We start from the raw sequence: 23,213 nt of genomic DNA, 5'->3' as shown, positions 1-23,213 counted from the left end.
ACTAAGTTGCTTAAGAACCTTTTCTTGCTCCCTTACCAGTCACTGCCAGAAAATTAAGTCCTGCCCAATGTAAAGCTAAAACAATTTAGCAATGAGTTGTATGTGCCTTATGCGAGGGAAGATAATCCATGGATTGGGAAGTACAGTGGCTTACAAGCAGTGGAGCACTGTTTCCAAGGGTTTTGAACAAGAGTCAGTTTTATAGCTTGCTAGAAGAGGCAACTCAGAAACAGGGCGTGATTGGCTAAGAGGTCAGGGATTTCCTTAGAAGGCTGGCAGGCCCTATTTTCTAGGGTGAGGTGAGCTGGCCTTGAGAGGGAGCATTGTGATTGGTGCCTATTAGGTCTCCTTGGCAGGTGTTTCCTGTAAGTGCAGGCTTATTTAGATTTACATTTGTGAAGTGGGCCATGCCACTGGGGTGGCCTCCGTTCTGTGGGTCCTGATATACAAATTAACTTCATCAGTCCAAACTGCTAAAACTGTATTTCAAGTTTCCTGGCAATCTAATTTCCAGCTTTTTCTCTCACTAGCTGCTTGCTATAGCAAACCCTTAACTTTCACCCTAATGTCTTCCTAATCCCTTTCCTATTCCCTTGTAAGAGCCATTCAGAGGGGCTTGATTAGTTAAGCAGTTTTGATTCCCAGTCCGGGTGCATGCCTGGGTTGTGGGCTTGATTCCCAGTAGGGGGTTTGCATCAATGTTTCTCTCTCTCTCTCTTCCTCTCCCTTTCTTTCACTCTAAAATCAATAAAAACATATTTAAAAATAAATAAATAAAAACACTTGAACTCTGCCTCTTACATGAAGCCCTTTTTTGACCTCCGCACCCTACATTGTTTTTGTAATGCTTCCAAGACTATATCCTAGTATTTATTTGGCATCTAATCTCATACTGTTTGTAATAGCTTAACATTAACAAATTTGAGTGCCTATCATGTATCAAATTCCTTACTTTTATGTTGCCTCGATCTCTTATTTAAAATTTTATATTGTCATTGCATTTCTTCACATTTTTCTTCCTTATAGAGAATAAATCTATAAATTCCTTGAGAGTAAGTGATAGAACTTCTGTGGTATCCAAAAACATTTAACTTAAGTGCAATGAACAAGACAGACACAATTCATGTTCCATGGATTCTATCTATATTCTAGTGGGAGAGTAGGTAAAAGTATACAGAATTCATTCCACAATTATTATTTAATTGTAATTATAATGGATGCTCTGCAGCATGAAAGTGTAATATAAGCATTCTTTCAATCAACATGTTTTTATTGTAGAGGAAGTAAACTAATTTTCCCTTTACCATTTTAGGTTCTTGGTTGAGAGCCCCTATGATAAAAGACAGATTAACAAGAGAAAAACAAACAGAAGCTTAATAACATGTATACCTCCTATAAACATGGAAGATATCCAGGAAAACTGAGTAACTCCTGGAAATGGCCCAAGCCATCACCTTAAATACAGCTAAAGACAAAAGAAGTTGAGACGGCATGAGGAAGGGGGAAGCCAGTTATGGGAAGTTAAGGGGGGTGGAGTGAAGCACAGTAAACAAGCGTAAGGTTATTATGCAAGTTTAAATCATTGCCTTTTCCACTGATAAGAGTTTCTAGAGATTCAGTCATTTTCCTCTTCCTGGTACAGATGGGGAGACACCATGAAAATTGGAGATTTCCCTTATAAATGTACATGTCTCTTATTAAAGGGTAACTTCTATTAGGTTGTCAGAGCTTCTCCTGTGTCTGCTATTTCTTAAAAATAACCAGCTCAAGATAATCCTTATTCCAAAAAGATATATTTGGGGGTGGCAAAATCTGCTCCCCGTCACTAACATTTTAATATTTTCTCTAAAGATGAAAAAGACATTTTCTTTTAAATGAAAACCTAAGGAGTATGGTAATAGTCTCTTCTTTTATGCTTAAATTCTAGGCATTCTTCAAATCCAACTGTGAGCTGCAACTCCCCCTGGAGACTTTTCCATAAATGTCAGTCTTTAATGATCTTTCTTTTTCATAAACTATTACACTTAGAGTGGTGCCATACAGATTTATACTTAATAGTTCTCTAATAGAATTATTTATATTCAGTGTATCTCCCCAAATAAGAATTAAGTTTTCTAAAAGTAAAAACCATATCTTCTGTTTATTTTGCACTCTATATAGATTTTGAGTCCAATACATATTTGTTGTAAGAGTGCTTGATAGTAGAGGAAATTATTTACATGAGTTGTAAAACTCATTGCTCTTGAGGACAAAATTCAATTACAGGACTAAAAGGGTGCACTTGCTTGCATGCATCAAAGCCCAATCAAACACAAGCAGGAGTTTGCAACCTAGAAAATAAGGGTTATTAGTTGAGGAAATGGCACCCAGCCCTGAGTCCCATGTAAGCTAGTCAAAGACCTGGAGCCCCAGTGGCTTCCAGGGGAAGGGTTATATAGGGGGGAAAATCATTAATCATGGTGGCTAAGGGCATTGGGATCAGTTGTGGTCTCTACTGATTGGTTGGGGCCAGAATAGGGAGTAGCTGATCATTGTATCAGGTCCTAAAGTCAGCGATGGCATCTTTCTGTCTGGTTTCATGGGGGTGTGGTCCACATGTCACTCAACTTTCATGAGCCTGGGGCTGAAACACAACTGAAGTCAAGATGTTACCTTTAGTTTGACCAAAACTCTGTTTCTGTGGTCAACAGACCTGAGGCTTTGTTCTTAAGACAGTTTGATACTGACCTGAATCTGATGTCCTAAAGGCTGAATGGTTAAGGAAGGGAGTGGATGGAAAGAAAGGAGAAAGGGTCATGTTGTTACCAAAGACAGTCACAGGGGTGGACCATATGGGGGCTGTGCAGAAGGTGCAGGTGCACCAGGATCCGAGTGTGCCCTACAGATTCCAACCAGCTCCCCTAGATGTGTGCCCATGTCCAGCATTGAGAGGTGGGCTAAGGGCTGTTGCATCTCCAGGTTTCTTGACAGTGGCAGGTCCTAAAGCCCCCCATGCTCACTGACTCTGATGCAGGAGACAACCAGGGAGTGCAGGGAGTCCCCCCATTGGCCAAGATGGCACAGGAGGGAGGTTCGTACACTGAATGTGCCAAAAGCTAGAAAGATGAATGGATAGAGCCTGAGCTGCCAAATGCTAGCAAAATAATTGGATAGAAAACAAGCCCTCCTCTCCCTATCCCAATAAGAACCATGGGCTTAAGCAGGAAGGGGAGATGGTCTTTGAGACAGGAGTCCACCATTCTCTCAAGTCATGGCACCCAAATAAACCTCTTTCCTTTTACACCTGCGTCCATCTCCCAAGTTTGGTTTTCGTTGCGGCAAGCAGCCGAACCCACTTGTTTCATTACAATGTTAAGAAATGGAGTTTTTGCAAGGTTACAGTGCCTAAGCATTGCAGTATAATTTCACACAACACTTTCCCATGCATTCCAAGAGTACTTTTCGTGATATTTTAACTTTGTTAAAAATACTACTTGACTTACAAAGCGTTTTCAGTGTGCAAAGAGTATTTTAGGGCCTTTCTATGTAAATTAGAAATTCATGAACTTCTGTTGTTCATGATCCATATTTTGCCATTCTACTTGCTAAGGGAAGTAATTTTCACAATAGCAGGGAAGGCTATCTTTGCTGGAACCAAATGAAAAATATTGATTTGAAGATCCTTAAAGAAAATTTTCAAAGCAGCATGTGAACGGTATTGAAAAATTGTCAGAGCCATTTTTCAAGCTTATATTGAAAAAATAACACCATTTTCTAGATCACAGTGAGGAGCTGAATAAAAGTTGCATGCATTGTATATCACTTTTATTTCAAAAGAAGCTAAGTACATAAAAGTATTGTAAAATATCAAACCTTATTTTTAATTATATTCTTTCAACTTTAAATACAAAGGAATGAGTTGAGACAAAATTAAACTCTCAGGTTTAATAATCATTCTTTTGATGTCTTTATTATGTCTGAAGTGTAGGTATCAAGAAGCATATAATATTTCATAGTTAAGTCTTTATGCAGGTTTTACTTAACCAAGCAACGAGAAATGACAGGCCCCATTGGACTTGATATTTAAATTATCTTTTTAAAATTCCCAGTGTCTGTGCCAGTTATTATGTGCAGAGAATTATATTGAAGTGGTTGGCAAGTGACTGACATATCAGCTCAAAAATAAAATAAATGCTTAGTCCATATATTTAATACTTATGTCTTAGATAAATAATTATGAGGCCCTAATTTCTACTGATCAAATTAGACATTTTAATCTGAAAATAATTGAAACATATTAAGTGGGGAGTCATATTTCTAAAAAAAAAAATTACAAATAGTAAAACCATAAATGATTTCTCATTTCAAAGAAAATAAGCTGAGCAATGGTTTTTAGAAATACAGAACAGAACTAAATGTGCAAAATGCATATATTTTAACTTTGAAATTAAAAAGATCTAATGTTTCCTAAATGGCTTATAACAGCTGATGCAATTTCTAACTATTTATCAAGTGTTTAACTGAATATTTTTAAAGTTTTGTTTTTCCTATGGAAAATGCATTTGGTTTTTTTTTTTGTTTGTTTGCTAGGGGAAAGTTTTTAGCACACAATAGTGCCTTTGGTTACACTGAAAATCTACATAGTTATTCACTAAATGGAAGTCTACCAATTCCATATGAATTTGTCTTGCCAACACATAGAGTTAACCATTTGCTTTTGAGATGAATGAGGAACTAAGCATTCTGTAGCTAGCTGGTATGTCCAGGTTTCTGTTAATGTACACTGTAATTATCCATCCTTGTTAATATTTCAGAAGAATGGAACTCAATTAAAGTTTGACTCTCCAGCAAAAAAAAAATCACAGAACCCAACAAACCTGGTGTATGACAGAATAACAGAAACAACAGCCACAGCCATAACACCAACACTAATGACAGTTAACACTTATTGAGCACTTACTATGTGTCAGGCACTGTGCTGCGAATTTTCCATTCATTACCTCATATATTCTCTACAGTACTCTATGAGGTAGGCACTGTGTTTATTCTCATGGAGGTAAATAACTTGCTCAAAGTCAAATAATTAGCAGCTGAGTGTGCATTAAAACCCAAATTCCAAATCCTAAGTTCATAATGACTATGATTCATAACCAGAACACTGAGAGTGCCTGAAACACAGTAGGGACTTTAGAATATTAAGCGAGATTGATTAAATATTATTTTTATAAATTAGCACATTAAAAAAGAACATCTTAGGCTGTTGAGTAACTTCCTATTATATGCAGATAGACTAAGTAACTTAAATCACTCCCATCATTTTTTTATGGTTCAAGGATTCTCTTGCAATTATTGTTAAACTTGAGGAAGATTATAGAAAACTAAGAAAGGCCAGAATGCATTCTGGCAAGAAGTTCACTTATCAAAAAATGTTTTGAACACTGTCTTAAGTCCTATATTAAACACTAGTTATATAACCTGTGTGATGGAACCACTCAAATTGGAGTTCAATAAAATTGAAACCAGTCTTTGCAGTGAAGAAAGACTTGGCTATTTTATTATGAATGGCACCACCCGGGAGAATGGGAAAGCTAGCACTCAAAATCCATAGTGCCTGAGGGCTTAAATGAGAGGTTTTATAAGGCAAAAATCGTGAGTAATCATGAGTAAGGGGTTTGGGGTCGTGGGTCTCACTGATTGGTCCTTGATTAGGTAAGTGGTTAATTTTCATCTTCTAGTCATCAGCTTCCCTCCTGGCGTCCCCTTGTCTGGTTTTGGTGAGATTGCAATGGGGTGGTCTTTCACTTTGTGGGCTGAAAAACATCTTAACAATGTGTGTTAATAGGTTATCTTGATGTGCAGGGGTGGAAGCTATATATCTTGTGAGTCTTACTCATTGTATGTTATTATTATTTCTGCTGTCTTGGTTATTTATTTTTCCCAGTGTAGCAGGCTAAGCAATTTATATAGTGGTTAACAGGATGCTATGTGACTTTCTTTATCATGGCTTTTAGTCCAAACTAGCTTACAAACCTATTTTGTATTAAATATATTTTCTCAGGTTATTAATTCTCCTGCTTCACCTGTATAATTCAGAAGGGGCCCTTCCCTTGTCAGAATTCACAGTGAAGCTCTCCTTCCAGAATAAAAAGAAATCTACAAAATCCCTTTCCAGTGACACTATTATCAAAGCAGAGTCTGTTTCCTCTGTTTAAATGCCCTTCATTTCTTTTCATTCTACTTGATACCCACTCTTTTGTTCACTCTTCAAGAGCTTGCTTAAATGTTAACTTCCCTAAAGAAACCTGCTAATGATGACCACTCCCTTCTCGGTAGTATCATTTCACAATATATGTCGGTGGGGTTACAGCATAAAATATTGTGATTTTTCAATTACCTCTCTAAAGGCAAGAGCCATTGTTATTGCTTAACAACTTGACTTAGATTTAGTAAGTGCTTTTCTTAGGTTTAGAAACAGACCTTGAGAGGAGGAATCCTGTGTACGTGATTTATTAGGGTATTGCTTCCAACCCAGAGGAAACTGGTAAGGGAGTGGGGCGAGCAGGACAGGCAAAGGGAGGAAGTCAAGCAAGGATGTGATTTCAGAGAAATTCCTGTGGAAGGGAGCACTTCAACCTGATCCCATAGGGGAACTCTGGAGTGAAAGTTAAGCCTCAGGGTTATCTTGACCCAACAAAAGAAAACAGGGTTTTCATGCCCTGTCAGTCAAACAGAGATTGTAAATCCCCATGCACTTCCACCTCTGTGTGTGAACTAAAGCAAAGAGGCACCAGTAGCCCAAGGGAAATACTGTGGAAAAGACCCAGGTTTGCTGGCTGTTGGAAGCAAAAGAATTCCAAAGGTTGCAAAGGTATCCATGTACATGGTAAAAAGGAATCTGAGGGATTTGGGCAGAGCAGTGACATTATCAGCTAAAGTGCACAATATTTGCTTCAAGAATTAGGGAATGGCCCTGACCTTTTGCTCAGTGGTTAGAGCGTCAGCCTGGGACTGAAGAGTTTGATTCCTGGTCAAGGGTTTGATCCCTGGCCCCTGTAGGGGCACGTGTGGGAGGCAACCAATCAATATATCTCTCACATTGATGTTTTTCTCTCTCTCTCCCTCCTTCCCTTCCACTGTCTCTAAAAATCAATGGAAAACATATCCTCGAGTGAGGGTTAACAAAACAAAACAAAACAAGAATTAGGGAATGACTGATCCATTCTCAACTCAGCCAAGGCTGTACACATGAAGTAGGTTGCAAGAAGAATCAGTGGGCTAGGAGTTGGGGTTTAGGTATGGAAGAGAAAACAGGCAATGCCAACTAGACTATCGACATTGATCTCTCTCAACCTGCTGCTCCCTTACTCAGTTTCCATTGCATAATCACCAGCTCTCTCCAATGTCCACTGCCAGGTAGAATCGGTGTTGCAAAGGAGCAGTTGCAGAAGTAGGAAGAGTACCTGACACAAGCAGTTCCTGATCTAGTCTAGAGGGCTGAGTTACAATCTGGGTCCATGACCAAGCATTCTCAGATCTTTTCATTCAAAAGAAATGAAAGTTACTCTAAATATAAGTTGAATTTAAAGCCACTTATTTTCTCTTGGTTTTCTGTTTTGTTGTACAGTTCTCAGATTTCTGTTAGCTATAGAACTCCCTATCCAAGGAGATGTATATCCAAATTGACTGTCCGTTTTAGCCCAAAGGGTTTTATTTTCCAGGGGCTTGGCATAACAATGAGACATTATGTATAAAGTGTTATACTTACAATGTAATACTCACAAAGCCTCCTATATCTCTCAATTCCTTCTTACCTTAAAACAGACTCCAAATATTATGCCTTTTCCCTCATACTCAGCAAACCTGCATGACAGTAACTTAATTTATCAGCTACTGTTTTGACTATAAGTGAAAAGTGATAGTGTTAACGAACAGAAAGAGTTCACCCAGCTGGCACTAGTGGAGCTGAGCACTGAATACTGAGTTTTACAGTGAAGAAATTAGTCGCTTTATTTGCAGAGGGCAAAGCAAAGAGAATGGGAAGCTCTATCGCTTAAAACCCAAACTCCCCAGTGGCTTACAATCAGGGGGTTTTAAGGAGTTAAGGAGAACAGGTATTCAGAAATGCTGGTGGGGTGAGTTTGACTGGAGCGTTTTGGAAATTGGCCATTTATGGTAAGAGGCTTTAGCACCGGGTCTTCCCAGACAACAGACCTTTTGCTTCTGAAAGCGTTCCTGTGTTCAAGTTCCCATCAAGTCCAGATTCTTTGGTTCTGTGGGGAGAGGCAAAACAAGGCGATACTTTGGTTCCGGGTGCAGCTGGAGGACAGGGTGGCACATGTGCAGTACTGATTTCATAAAATAACTCAAGGAATGTATTAATCACCAATCAGCCTTAAGGGAGCAGAGCCAGTTTAAGCTGGCCAGTGTGATTAATATGCTGTTTCAATAGTTTAGAGTATTATAGACCTGGGCCTGAATCTTGCTTCTGTCATGTACTGAAAGGATCATCTTACACAAGTCATTTCACCTAAGCTTTAGTTTCTTCACGTATTAAAATAAAAATAACCATAATAATCCAACGGGCAACATTGTCTGAGCATGAAATGACACAATCCTTGTAAACTACCTGCAGAGTTTAACAAACAGAAAATGGCCCATAGATGGCAGCACATTACCAGCACTCAAGCCTCTAACATTTTGTTTTTTTAACAGGGAGAACCGCAAGCCTTAGTAGGCTACACATTTTGCCACAAAACAAGGTACTAATCAGATTTTCCAGTTTGCTTAGTGTGTCAAGTCAGGGCCTCCAGGAAGTAGGTGCCAAGATGGAGTAAGAAGTATAAGAGATTTATTGGGATGTGACAAAGATTCTCCTTGACCAAACTTTAGATAGGCCCCTCTGAGCCCTCTTTTCGTCTAGGCCTCCTTCTTGGGCCTTGTCTTTGGCCTGCCCAGCCCAGTTTTAGTAAGAATTCTGCTAAGGCAGTTTACTGAGATTCCTCCCTCCCTGGATATCGGATCACCCTGGCCTGTGATCAGCAAGAATCCTGTTAAGTCAATTTCGCAAGAAACCTCCTACCCTCGATGTCTCTCCTCTTAGTAAGTTTCCATCCATTGGCTCCCCTTATGCTGCGCATTGTCTTTAAGTCCCCAGCTGTCTTTGCTGTGTTCAAAGTTGAGCAAAGACCCCTATTGTGATAGTGCTGAAATCTACCACAGAAATCCTGAATAAAGTATTTGTTACCATTGTAACAACTATCAGAATTTTTTGATTCGCAGGTGAAACCTATGTAAGGTAACGGGTGAGGGAGCAGGAGTGGGCAGGGAAAGCCTTCAGGCCATGGTGCAGGCCTGACACCTGAGAAGGGAGAGGGGGAAGGAAGGAGAGGAGGTTGGAAAAGCCTCAGACCACCATGCAGCTCTGGGAAAGTCTAAGCATTCAGCAGTGTGCCCCAGAATAAAGATTATCCACAGAGGAGACGTTGCATTGGGCAGAAATGGCCAGACCCAAAGACCCCTACCATGCTCAGTCACCGGTGGAAGGGGAAGGAGAAGCTTCCTAGGGAGAGTATCCTTGGTTCAAATGTCTATAGCAAATCCTGAACCCTGAAGGCACTGGAGCTAGAGGCTCTAAGCTAACTGCACTGCCCACAGCAGCTTCTGCCTGCAACAGAGATCGGAGCAGTTGCCACACCTGGCCAGATGCTCATGCTCTGTGTTCAGGGGACAATGTAATATAATTGAAAGCAATGTATTTTGTGCCTGTCCCTTACTAGCTGTGTGATCACGAGAAAGCAGCTAAAACTCTGAGCTCAGAGAAAATGTTTGACAGTGGCTTTTCCAAGATAATCATGACAGCTGTGGTTATTCACTGTCATCTGAGGCCATGGATTCTAACCATGGAGTTCCTGCCAATGTTTTCTTTCCTCCTTTCTCCATTTCCAAGGCTTAACTCTTTCACATGCTTGTAAAACCTTGATATACCCATCATGAAAGTAATTGCATTTTTGTTCTTTCTCTATTTCTCCACATTTCGTTTGTGCTAATATCAATGGCTAGTGACTTGCATCCGTGAAGAGATGTTAGTTCGTGTTGATGTGACTATCATCCTGAATATCCCAGGGGCTCGGTCATTCCACACACCCATCAGGGTTAGATGTGGCTCTGCCCTACACTGAGGGAGCAGCCTTGTTCTGGAATAGTGCTGGTCATTGCAGCAGAGGGGAGAAGAATATATGGTGAGCCAGCCATTCATTCTTAAAAGCTGTGCTAAGAAGTGACAGATACCATCTGGTCAAAGCAAATGATATGGCTAAGCCTTATATCAACACAGCGGAATGCATAATACTTTTCTAGAATTTTTCATTAATAAAATCTACTACATAGTCCCAGTTTCCACATCTTCAACCTAGAATCTGAATGTCATTGTTTCCTCACAAACGTGTATTCTGGTATTAGTACTTCAGTTGACATAGTCAGCAGAAACTGAGAAACGAACTGCATGTGTCTGTTAAGAACTCCTTCTGAAACTCCTTACTTGAGTTCTATCATCTGTTTGCCTTCTGATCACTGCGGGACCTTAGCAAATATATTCTAAGGATATCATGGGCTTTGTATGAAATGCATTAATCATTCATGCTGTTTTGATTGGTTTCTTCTCTTCTTTTTGCAGGATATAGCAGCCAAACAAAGTCACTACTGTAAGATTTATTACAAAATATCTTACTGACAATTGATTTTTCTCCTTCTAGAATATTACCATGATACATTAGCCTTTGGGGTTTTACTGCTCTTTTTATAAGAGAAAAAAAATAGCACTCTATCTGTCCTAATTCTGTGACAACCAGGCATTCATTGTAAGACAAAATCCAGGGGGGATGAATTTTTTTATGTTCTAATATTTCTTTAATCATGAATGTGAGCTAAGTCAATAAAGCCAATGGGTTAATTCCGAACACTGACTGGTCCTAGGAATTATTGCCATTAGTACTGGTACTGTTTTAGTTAGAAATATAATAATATTTCAAACCTACAGTAATATGTGTTTGCATCTCTTCCTGGACTGACCTCTCCCCATTTTTCATTAAAATGGGGTTGTAATTCCATGGTTATCTTGAGTATAGAATGCTAATTTACTGAAATAGTAGAGAGTTTTTAAAATTCCAAAGATTGATTTATATCATATTATGCACTTTTTGCTGTTAATGTGTTTTTTTGGGAGAAAGTGTATAAAAAATAATTTGTTATACAAATCAAGTATTTAACTTATTAAGAAGATATTTGAAAGATTTATATGGTAATTTCCTTTTTCTTAATACTATCTGTCATCTCCTGGTATTTTTAATTTGGAGACCTGACTTTCCAAATCTGGCTTTTATTTTGTCTTCAGTTACAACTATAACTGCAGCTCCCAAACTGCAGATACCTTAGACCCTAAGAGATGTTTTAAATTTTCAAGAGAAGTCCAGCAATATCTGTCAGACATGGTACAAACTACTAGGACAAAGTAGTTCATAATTTTATTCTTAGATCATATGAAATTCCCTTTGATTATAATGTGGGGGCAAAAAAAAAAATACTTTTCCTTCCACCTTCTAAGTACTTCTAGCTGAGCTATTAATAAAATTAATGGAGACAGATTAACAGGGGGGAGGGAGTCAAATTTTAATATGTGTGCCTGGGGAATTCACATAAGCATGAAAATTCCGAAGACAGGGAGGCAAAATTGGGTATATATGTCATTTTGGACAAAGGAGAAAGGCAAGGAGTAGAGGTCTGAGATTTCAAAGGAGCTGGGCAACTTACAGGTAGCTGAAGAAGAGCAGAACATACATGACAAATTTTTGTCAGGCAACTCCAATAACAATGGGACACAAGGAGGTGATCTAGTTAACAGGCTCCTGCTTGGCACCTTCCTATCTACCATACTTAATTCAAATTAGGCTAAGGTGAATAAGCTAAGATTCCCTTCCTGGAATAGATCTTTCTATCTCAATCTCTTGGGTAGGAAAGGGGGACAGTTCTTTCTGAGTTTTTTGTTTCTTAATAATCAGCTTAAAATCAATATCTCAAAAGGAAAAACTTTGGTAGCCTTCAATATCATATCTTTGTGAAGCTGGGTTTTGGTACTTGCTCTGATAAAAAACAAGTACTGTGCAAAAATCAATGCAGGGCAAGAAATGAGGGTAATGGTATCCAAATGGATTCCAAGGTTTGAGGTGTGCAGTGTCCAACAGACAAATACATCTTGCGGTTATTTACAAATGAAATCAAAGTTTTATTTTTCCCCCAATTTATATATATATAATTTTTCCCTCCAAGTGGCTGCTAAATCATTAGCACAAAAATACCTAGTAAGTTGTGTGAACCTAACAACTCAATAAATAGAACTCTTACTTTTTTTTTTTTAAAATATATCTTTATTGATTTCAGAGAGGAAAGGAGAGGGAGAGAGAGATAGAAACATCAATGATGAGAGAGTCATTGATCAAGCCGGCAACCGGGCATGTGCCCCGACCGGGAATCGAACCCTGATCGCCTGGATCCTAGGTCAACGCTCAACCGCTGAGCCACGCCCGTCTGGACAATAAATAGAACTCTTACATATAGGATGCCCCCCAAAATGTATACACACACTTTGAATAATTCCAAAGGCAGTGTTTATTAAAATACATTTCATTTTCAAAATTGAGCTATCAGCTGTAAAGTACATATACATTTTCTGGGACACTGTATTTATTTTGGCCTAGGATCCCACATGAAAATATACTGAAACACCATGAGCATCTCGGTGTGAGCAAGTTAAGGAATCTCTGAATTATATGTATTACCTCGAGTGTAATATTTGAATAATACAGGGGATGTTATGGTGGCAAAATTGTTTTTAATTTACTCAAAACTATAGTTGATGTGGACTTATAGATTTATATAGCCGTGGCCTGTGTGGCTCAGTTGGTTGAGTGTCATCCCATGCACTGAAAGATTGCTCCTTCGATTCCCAGTCAGGGCACATGCCTAGTTGTGGGCTCCATCCCCAGTAGGGGTCATGCAAGGGGCAGCCGATCATGTTTCGCTCTCACATCGATGTTTCTCTCTCTCTTTCTCCCTCTCACTTCCTCTCTCTCTATAAAAAAAAAAAAAAATCAATAAAAAAATCTTGAAAAGAAAATGAAACCTTTTAAAAAATAGTGTGGTGCTCAATACCTTACACTCTCAATGAACCTATAAAAGAAAATTGTTGTTGCATCTTAATTCCATCTAATATTATAGTCATAAATGCTGGAGAACAAAAATATTCATACATATTCATGAATTCTGGTTTATTAAGGGTTGTTCGATGAGTTGTTTAAAATATGTTATTTTGATCAGTGTAGTAGATATTGATGATGGCTTTCCCTGGAATCTGCCTGCTTACCATCATCACCAATACCACCACCACTCCCAGGACACACATACACACAGCAGACAACCATGGCACTAGCCATCCCCTCCCCCCACCCATCCCCGCAGTTCCAGTTCTGGGCCTACCCAAACCAATCAACATAACCCCATCTCCTTTAGACCAAATATTGGTTAAGGGTGAACGTGTGATGTGACCTAGTTGGTCTAAATAAGGTACCACCCAGGAATAGGAGAGTGAATATACAAAAGAAATTGGCTTTTGGTGACATTATTCAGCTGAATAAACTCTAACTTGAAGCCATCCCCACCAATGTACAACATAAACACCTTGGGAATTTTCAGAATATTGAGCTAATAAGTGTCATCTTTGTTAAAGTCTTTTGTTACTTGCAACCAAAAATACTCTCATACAGATGTCTTACTCTTTTTATAACCGCAAATAAGAAAGTGTTAGAAAAGACTGTTCAAACTGAAATCAGAAATTTTTCTTTATGGGAAAACAATTGGTTGTCATTCAAATAAAAGAAAGTAAGAATGATTCCATATTTCCATGAAAAAAATAGTCACATTTACTTAGTGTCATGTAACTACTATGTATATGTTTGTGTGTCTGTCTCTAAATACAGAGACTTACTGGAAAAACCAAAAGGAAAATAACATTTATTGAGTTTATATCATTTAATCTTTTAAATATTACTTAATTAAATAAATATCCTTAAACTGTGCAAATCGTCTCTGGTATAAAAAACTATTTTTAAACAATTAATTAAATATTCTCAATTTCATATTTCCCTATCACAAATATATGATAGAAAAAATGTTATGATCATTTAAATGAGTGATTCTCAACTGTGACTGCACATGCCCATGGCCAAACCTGGATACATAGATTTATTTGTCTGCATTGAGGCACAGGCATTATTAGCAACTCTCCAGGTGATTCTAAATGTGGAGTTAGGATTAAGGAACTCTGTTTTCTGTGATGTTACTCAGAGAGTCTAACTTTGTTCCCACTGCCTACTTTTTCTTTATTCTTCTCTGCCAGCCTTCTGACATAGGAATTATCACCAGCTACTCTTAACCTGTTTTGATTCATTGTATTGAAAGTCAAACTGCAGCTACATGTTATATTCTTTCAAGAACTGATGCTAAAATAACCCTATTTTTTTTTCTTTCTACATCTTCTTTCAATAATTCACCAACCATCAAGCATCTCCTGTGGATTTTCTGGCTTTTACGAGTCAGTGCTTTACAAAACACCAGGTTACTTCCTTAGCTGGGTTGAAGGGCCTCAGTATGAAATCTATTGGGAGGTGTGAGAATGGATTCGGGCATAGACCTTAATTTAAGTAATTTTCTTTGCTATGTCCATGAAGTAACAATGATTCGATGATTGCTTCCTCCCGAGTTTCCTCCCAGGCTCTTAAAATGCTAAGCATTACTAATCAAAAACAGGTAAATTAGTTTCAGTGAAACTGCCAGTTGTTTATTCTCAAACACATTACCCCAGAAGGTCTGTTACAAAATGTAACATCTGTGTTTTACTAAAAGAGAAGGTAGAGGAACCATGACTGTTTATAGCTCATATCACTGGCATGTTGTTTTACTTTTGTCTTAATAATGCTTTCTTACTAGCTTTCCCAAACTGCAAGAATCTCCAGAAGTGTAATAAATTTTGAAGTCATAGGTATTATATCTCATTATAATAAAGAGAGACTAACAGCCTTCAACATAATTTGGCTCCTAATTTTGTGAGATTTCAATAGAGATTTTCTGGACACAGTGGAAACAGGATATACTCTCATTTTCTTGTGATCTGAAGCATACACAATGGTACCAGCTGCTTCCGTTTTCTTACACTGAACAATGTCAAGAACAGCACTCTTGGGCATATTAAAGTCATTTGTAAATTGTTGAAGGCAAAGATCACAGTTGAGTGTACACTTCCCGAAATGTATTGTCATTGGGAGTTAGGCTTATTAAATCACTTCCTGTTATATCAATGAGATTCCTGGGTCCTATATATGAGTATTGTGAAAACCTAACATAAAATACTGACCTGTATTGTTCCTGGTTCCTTCAGTAATTGTCACAAGTCCTTTATCCAGAATTGGGAACCGTAAATAAAATGTACACTTTTATAGAACCAACATCTAGAGTATTGGCTAAATTTATGTAATTCTCAATGAAAGCATAAAAGATCCAGCTAAAATGCTACTTTATGTGACAAAGTGTTGCTAGATCCAACTGAGAACTTTTCCCTAATTATATTGTGGCATCAGTGCAGCCATTTGATATAAGTGGTGATGGGTGAAAAAGCCTCTCCTCATCATTTTCTCCCTTCTGAAAGGTGTTATCCGACTTGAAGAGAAAAACATGACTTGGAGAAAGAACTACAGACAGAGAAAAAATCTACACTTGAAAGACTGAGTGAAAATGGCATCTGCAGCCAGCAAGCTTGCTCTTCCCATCTGACAGTCAGAATTCAGCCCTTTTCATCAGCATCCAGTTTTAATGTGTTTGCAGCGACCCAAACAATAAACAAGTAGAAAAAGCTACGGAAACATATCACTTAGAACCAGACGTCTCATTCAATTATCATGTAATCAGAGGAGTCAAAAGCCAATTTCACTCAATGAAGAAAAAGTGGATATGCAACTTTTTAAAAAATTTATCTTTACGGTTGAAAATATTACAGATGTCCCCTTTTTTTCCCCATTGACCCTTCTACCCCGCCCCACCCCCACCCCCGGCTTTCACCACACTATAGTCTGTGCCCATGGGCTATGCATATATGCATATAATTTTTTGGTTAATCTCTCCCCACCCACCCCCAACTTCCCTCTGAGATTCCTCAGTCTGATCCAGGCTTCTGTGTCACTGAATCTATTTCGTTCATCAGTTTATTTTGTTCTTTAGATTCCACATATTATAGCCTATGATTCTTTCACTGGAGAAGAAAAGAGGCTGGCAATGTGATTATACATGTGAAGGTTACTATTGTCTCTAACAGGAGCTTACAATATTTTCAGTGTTCAGAGAAAACCCAAAAGGAAAAGACTAATTTTTTAATAAATAAGGTTAGAAGCATCTTTTATATAGCAATAAACTGAAGAAGATTATAAGTCACATTTTCGGTCAAGGATTAAGAAGGCCCTCTAAATTGGCCTTCGGGTATTCATGTTGTTACGGCTGATGAGAAAAACATGTAATGCATGCAAGTACAAAGGATGTTGAGTATGTACATACATTACTGATATTTTAAGCTATCCAATTAATAAGTTTCACATATTATGTTCTTAAATTGGTACCAAAGGTATCATGAAACATTTGAGCTAAGGTAGATCAACTCCCCACACTTTTTGGATAAAGAAACTGAACTCAGAGGGTCAAAATGACTTTCACAAAAATGTACAGCTGTTAGTGGAATAATCAGAATAAGAATCCATGTCTCTCAGTTAAGGGATAAGTTTGCCACTACAGCAAACCTCACAGAGAAGAATCTTAACGTCACACATTATTGTCATCTACAAAATAAAATGAGATACATACAGTGTCTTTAAACACAAGCATAACTTATCTTAAATATTGTGACTGTTCTCATTAGAAAATGTATATTAAATGCAGGAAAGTATAAAAGTGAAAGTAAGAACCCCCTTAGCACCAGTGTGATTACTTCTGTCAACCAAAGGTCGTTGGTGTCAATTCAACCCAATTTGGAGTTGGTGAAGAAGGAAACTCTTTTCCGGACAAAGACCTCAATTGTGATAAAGCACAGCTGTCAGGAGGCCCTTGGGCCAGGCCCCTCTCCAGCTAGATGGCTCTGCTGTGCCCTGCACTGATCTGCTCCTATGAAACACCCTCAGTGTTTCAGCTGCCACCAGGGAAACACAGCATCCAGTTCAGTCTTCTGTCCAAAGGGAAAGTGCACTCTCAGAACCAGAGAGGAGCCGACTTATATAGATAGAAGTCCCCACCCCTGGTCCAAATAAAAACTCCAAATCCTGCAATATGTCCAAAAGACACTGTCCTTATTGGTTAGAATGGAGATGCTCTGATTGGTCAGTGAAGAAGTTGATGGGGATATAGTTGCGAGGCATTATTATTTTTTAAATTGGAGTCCTTTTAGCTATTGGGAGTCCTTCTTAGTAGGTATCTTGTTTCTCAGGGTCCATACTTTGTTATACTCCTTTCCTTGAGTATACTTTCCCTTCACATTTTAAAATAAACTTTACTAAGGTATAATTTAGGTACAGTAGAATACCCTAATTTTATATAAACAGTGCTATATACTTGTCCAATATATACATGCATGTAACCACCACCCATTCAAGATATAAAATATTGCCACCACACCTGAACAATTCCTTTTTGCACATTTGCATTCAACTTTCACCACTGTTCCTACCCAGGTAACATTCATCTTCTTCCTATCTCCATAAATTAGCTTTGCCGATTTTCAAAATTCATATAAATGGAATCATACTGTGTTTTTAGTCTGGCTTCTTTCACTCAGCAAAATGCTTCTGAGGTTTGTTCATGTTGCTGAATATATCAGAAGTTTGTTATTTTTTTATCACTGAGTATTTTCCATTGTATAGATATACCACATACCTCAGGCATTCACTATTGATGAACATTTTGGTTGATAAACATTTCAGTTATACCTGGTTAAGGGCTATCAGGAATAAGATATTCTGAACACACATATGTGTGCATCTTATTATATCACCTGTGCCTCATCTGAGGTTTGTCTGGTGTCTCCTAGTGATTAGATTCCAATTTGCAGCCTTTACAAAATATCACATCTTATCCACCTGTCCTACATTGGTAATGGCAATTTTACATATATATATGTCTTTATTGATTTCAGAGAGAAGAAGGGACAGGAAGAGAGAGAGAGAGAAACATCAATGATGAGTCATTGATCGGCTGCCTCCTGCACGCCCCCTGCTGGGGATCGAGCCCGCAACCCGGGCATGTGCCTTCACTGGGAATCGAACCGAGATCTCCTGGATCCTAGGTTGATGCTCAACCGCTGGGTCAGGCAGGTAATGTCAATTTTAATCACTCTGTCAAATGTTTTCCAATTTCTCCAGTGTATAATTACTATTTTTTCGTCCCTTTGAAATTCATAAGCAATCTTCATAAGCAATCATCAAGGCCATGATATCCTGCTCATCAAAACTTTCCCCTAGATTTAGCATCTATTAATGATTGTTGATTGACCCAATTTTTATCAATATGGTTGCAAAACAATGATTTTCCAATTCCAGTATTTCTTGCACATTTACCAGCCAGTCATCAGAATTCTCCTATAAGCAAGGGCTATCCTATGCCACCCCACACACATATATTTATTAATCTATTTATTATAATTGTGGACTCAGGAATTTCTATTTTATCAATGGTTTGTTATGGTTCTTAATTATTTTGATGTTTGAATTGTCCTAAATTAGGCCAGTAGGAGCCCTGTCAACCCAGTTGCTACGCCCTTATGAACTGATCCATCAATTTTTTTCTTTACTCTTTCTTACTTTCAGACATAACAAGATGCTTCAGGCTCATCTTGTATCTAAATTGCCTTATTCCTGAAATCTACCAGGAGTTTCTCCAAGGAGTCCTGACTCTTTCATGAGAAATGGTATTGGAGACCTAGATTTTGGTGTTATATGTGCTCACTGTTCCTGGAGTGACTTTGCTCTTTGGCCCTCTTACTGGGTGGAGTTAGGAAAATATGACTGTATTTACTAACATATCTAAATATATGTCCAAACATAAACAAATACACACACACATATGCATAATTTAGAAATCATGGACTCACAGTGACACCTCTAATTATAACCCATTTCCCCAGGGTTCTCTGTTGCCTTCTCCACATTCTATATTTTCATGTCCCTTGAAACAGTGAGAACACTAGCTCCTAACAACATCAGTTTCACTCATATGCTCAATTCTATAATACATGTGAAATTCTTTGAGTTGCTTCCCCTATACCACTACAATAAACACATTTTTTAAAAAGAAATTAAAATCTGTTTGCCAATCTCCTCCCTTCCTCACAACCCTGCCCAAGACTGAGAATATATAGTCAAATGCCTCATTCCTAAATTAATTGGATTACTCCTCCCTCCCTCCCTTCCTTCCTTCCTTCCTTCCTTCCTTCCTTCCTTCCTTCCTTCCTTCCTTCCTTCCTTCCTTCCTTCCTTCCTTCCTTCCTTCCCATTGTGGATATGATATTTATTTGAAATAAAATTAAGTTAATTTATTTCCATTTGCTTTCCCTTTTAGGTATTTTCCCTTCTCATTTTTATTGATTTCATTTTAATCTTGAATATGTAAAACATTAACATACACTGAAAACTCAAAAATATTCAGAAAGATGCACTCAAAGAAGGGTCATTCCTGCCTGTATCTTTTTAACCTTATTTTTCCATTATGTGTAACCTACTCGTTGTATTTTGTGTTTCTTTTTGAAAAGGTAAGCAGACATGTGTATGTTTTATTTCTCCATCTTTCATATACACAAATGATAGATTTTTATACACTTTTGCACTTTGCCTTCTTTATTTAATATCACCCCCTGGAATCACTCTATATCAGTTCATAGAGATCTTCCTCATTTTGTTTTACAGTTGCATTATACTCACTTGTGCATGAGTAACATAGTTTATTCAACCTCTCTCTAAGCTGAGGCATCTAGGTAGTTGCCAATATCTTGCAACTACACATACTACTCCAATATATAACCTTGATCATGTGAATTTTCACACTGTTGGAGTCATATCTTCAGAGTAAATTCTGAGAAGTGGGACTGCTAAGTTGTAGGGTAAATGCATACATGATTTTGTTAGATATTACCAAATTCTCCTCCATTAGATGTTGTATAGTTTGGCGTTTTGTAACTGTTACCCCAGCCTCTACATGAAATTTATACAAAAAGTAAGATGATGCTGTTAACATAATATTTCTCAATTTTTAAAAATCATACTGTATCACAGGCTATTTCACATGTTATTAAAGCCCTTTGTGAATGGGATTGTATGTAGTTGCATTATACTGCATTGAACAACTATACCATTATGAATTTTTTTCATTTTGGACATTTAGATTATCTTTAGATATTAGTATTTTACATTAAGTGACAGTGAACATTTTTAGTGTATAATCACTTGCCCATTTGTAAGACTACGTCACTGGAAATATATTTATAATTTTTCATTCGGTATTCTCATTTTACATATGAAGGGCATCGAGCTTGGAGAGAGAGCAAAAATCTTTGCTCACATGTATGAGAACTTCACACATTTTATGAGACAACTTTAGCAGAAATGTTTTGCTCAAACCAAATCATTTATATAGATCTATGGGCAATAAAGTATTTGTCAAGTATAGTCATTAATATAGTGGAGAAGAGAGGAAAACTTTTAAAGTATCAACTGAAGCAATCCCTGTACCCTCCACAAGTCGTTCAAAATGTTCCCCCCCACCCCTTCAGAGAGTGCTGGCTTTATTGAGCTGTAGTGTTTTAATAAAGAGCTTCAGAATGATTGCCAAGTACTTCAAGTGCTCTCTGAGTGCACTTGGTGTTTGCAAGGATTTTCATTTCACAAATTACTTTGTGCAGTAATTTGAGAAACTAAGTGCTTTTCGTTAAGCCCCCAGATACAGTACAATCCGCACTGAAAATGTGTGGCCTTGCATCGCTTTCCATGGGTCACTCTTCTGAGAAGCAAGTTGAATTTTTTATAGAATTTGCCTTTTCTCGAGAAACAGCAGCCTCAGAGTAGAATGCCTGCTTCCATTAAAACTGCAACATAGCTCTGGGGACTGGAGGTTCTCCCTGTGGACACAATCACTTTATAAGCTACAATATACTGGCATTTACGCTGACAATATTGTATCAGTCCTATTCAACTACATTACTGTCCTTCCTTTCGCTGCTGACACATCAGGCCTCCAGCCTCCCTTATGGTCCTGCTGAGTAAGGCACCCCTCATTTAAAATCTACTGGTGTTTCTGCCTCAGACCTTGCCTTGCTGCCTGGCTGCTACCCTGGCCTTGGATTTTTCTGGTCTCAAGCCCAGGTTTGTTTGACAAAGCACTTGCCAACTTGAGCTCAGGCTGCTTCACCAGTCTCACTCAAAATTGCAAATGCCTTGGTATATGGCACCATGTACACTATGCTGCTGGCCTCTTTGTGCTTGGCCACATCTGGGCCTAGGTCAAGCAATTTCCATCAATTGTTTGCTGCTATGAGATGGAAGAGCTCATATGTCAAACTGCAGGCTGTATCCAGCTGGCAGATACATAACCTCTGGCTACAGAACCTCAGAGCAACTGTCCTTATCAATATAGGCTCAAATATTGACCAGTAGAGGTTTTTTCAAGGTTTTGTACCCAGCTCACGGTGTTTTCTTAATTGAGAGAGTTTGGTTGGGCTCTCCTATATATATGTTTAAACCTAAGGGCCAGGTAGTGTGCCTTTACCACTTTACCACCAAGATAGAAAACACATTTCAACACATTTAGAAAACACGTTTCAACAGGTTTCTACCTTCCCAAACCCCCAATTCCTTTCTCTCTCCTTCTCCCTCTCTCTCTCTCCCGCAGAAACACACAAATCTACAACAAAAAGTAGAAATAGAAATGGTAAATACATGGGTAAATATAAAGGCTGTCATTTTTTTCTTTTAGTTTCTATATTTCCTTAAGAGAAAACTAATTTTTAAAGTATAAATAACATCTTTTTATGTGAGATTTTTAACATATGCAGAAGTTAAATGTATGATAAAGTAGCACAAAGTATAGGAGGGAAAATAGAAGTATACTCTTAAATGTTTTGACGTGTACATGAAATGGTGTATTATTAATTCTAAGTAGACTGCGATAAAGTAAGGGCACATATTATAATCCCAACAAAAAGTAATAAAAGATAAGTAGGTATCAAATGAAAGACAAAATATGCAAATAACACAGAAAAAGCAGTAAATGATGACAAAAGAAGCAATATATGGGACAAATAGCGTAGAAGGTAGACTTAAACCTTATAAAAAAACAGTCAATTCATTAGGAAGATACCACAATCCTTAAAGTAAACACATCAAATAACAGAGCTACAAAATAGATGCAATATAAATGGACAAAACTAAAATAAGGAACACAAAAAGCCACAGTCATAGTTGGTGATTTCATTACTCCATCTCAATAATTGATAAATCAAGTAGACAAAATATCATAAGGTTGTAGAATATGTGAACATTATCAACCAACATAGCCTAGTCACATTTATAGATCACCTAAACAATTACTGAACACACTTTTCATGTGCATATGGAATCTCCCTCAAGATAGGCCATATTCTAGGCAATAAAATGTACTAATAAATTTGAAAAGACTAAATACTCACCGAATGTGTTCTTCAAACATACCAATTAAATTTGAAATCAATAATAGTAAGATATTTAGAAGATGCCCCAAACTTTGGAAATTAACACTCTTCCAAATAACCCATGGGTCAAAGAATGCATCACAAAGGAAATGAGAAAAATATTGTACTGAATTCTGGTGAAAATATACCATGCCAAAATTTGTGGGATGCTACTAAAGCAATATATAGAGGGAAATTTATACCTTGACATGTTTATTTTAGAAGTAAGAGTTAAAACCAATGACCAAAGTTTCCATTGTAAAGATGTAGACTATCTAATTTCAAGGCTTTCTATAATGCTATAGGAATTGAGCTTTGGTAATATAAATACATAGACAACTACCTCAAACGAACAGAACACATCATCCAGAAAAAGACTCACACATAATCAATTGATTTG

The sequence above is a fragment of the Miniopterus schreibersii genome (assembly GCF_964146895.1).
Source record: "Miniopterus schreibersii genome assembly, chromosome: X".
Taxonomy (NCBI): domain Eukaryota; kingdom Metazoa; phylum Chordata; class Mammalia; order Chiroptera; family Miniopteridae; genus Miniopterus; species Miniopterus schreibersii.
Note: the sequence above shows the minus strand (reverse complement) of the source record.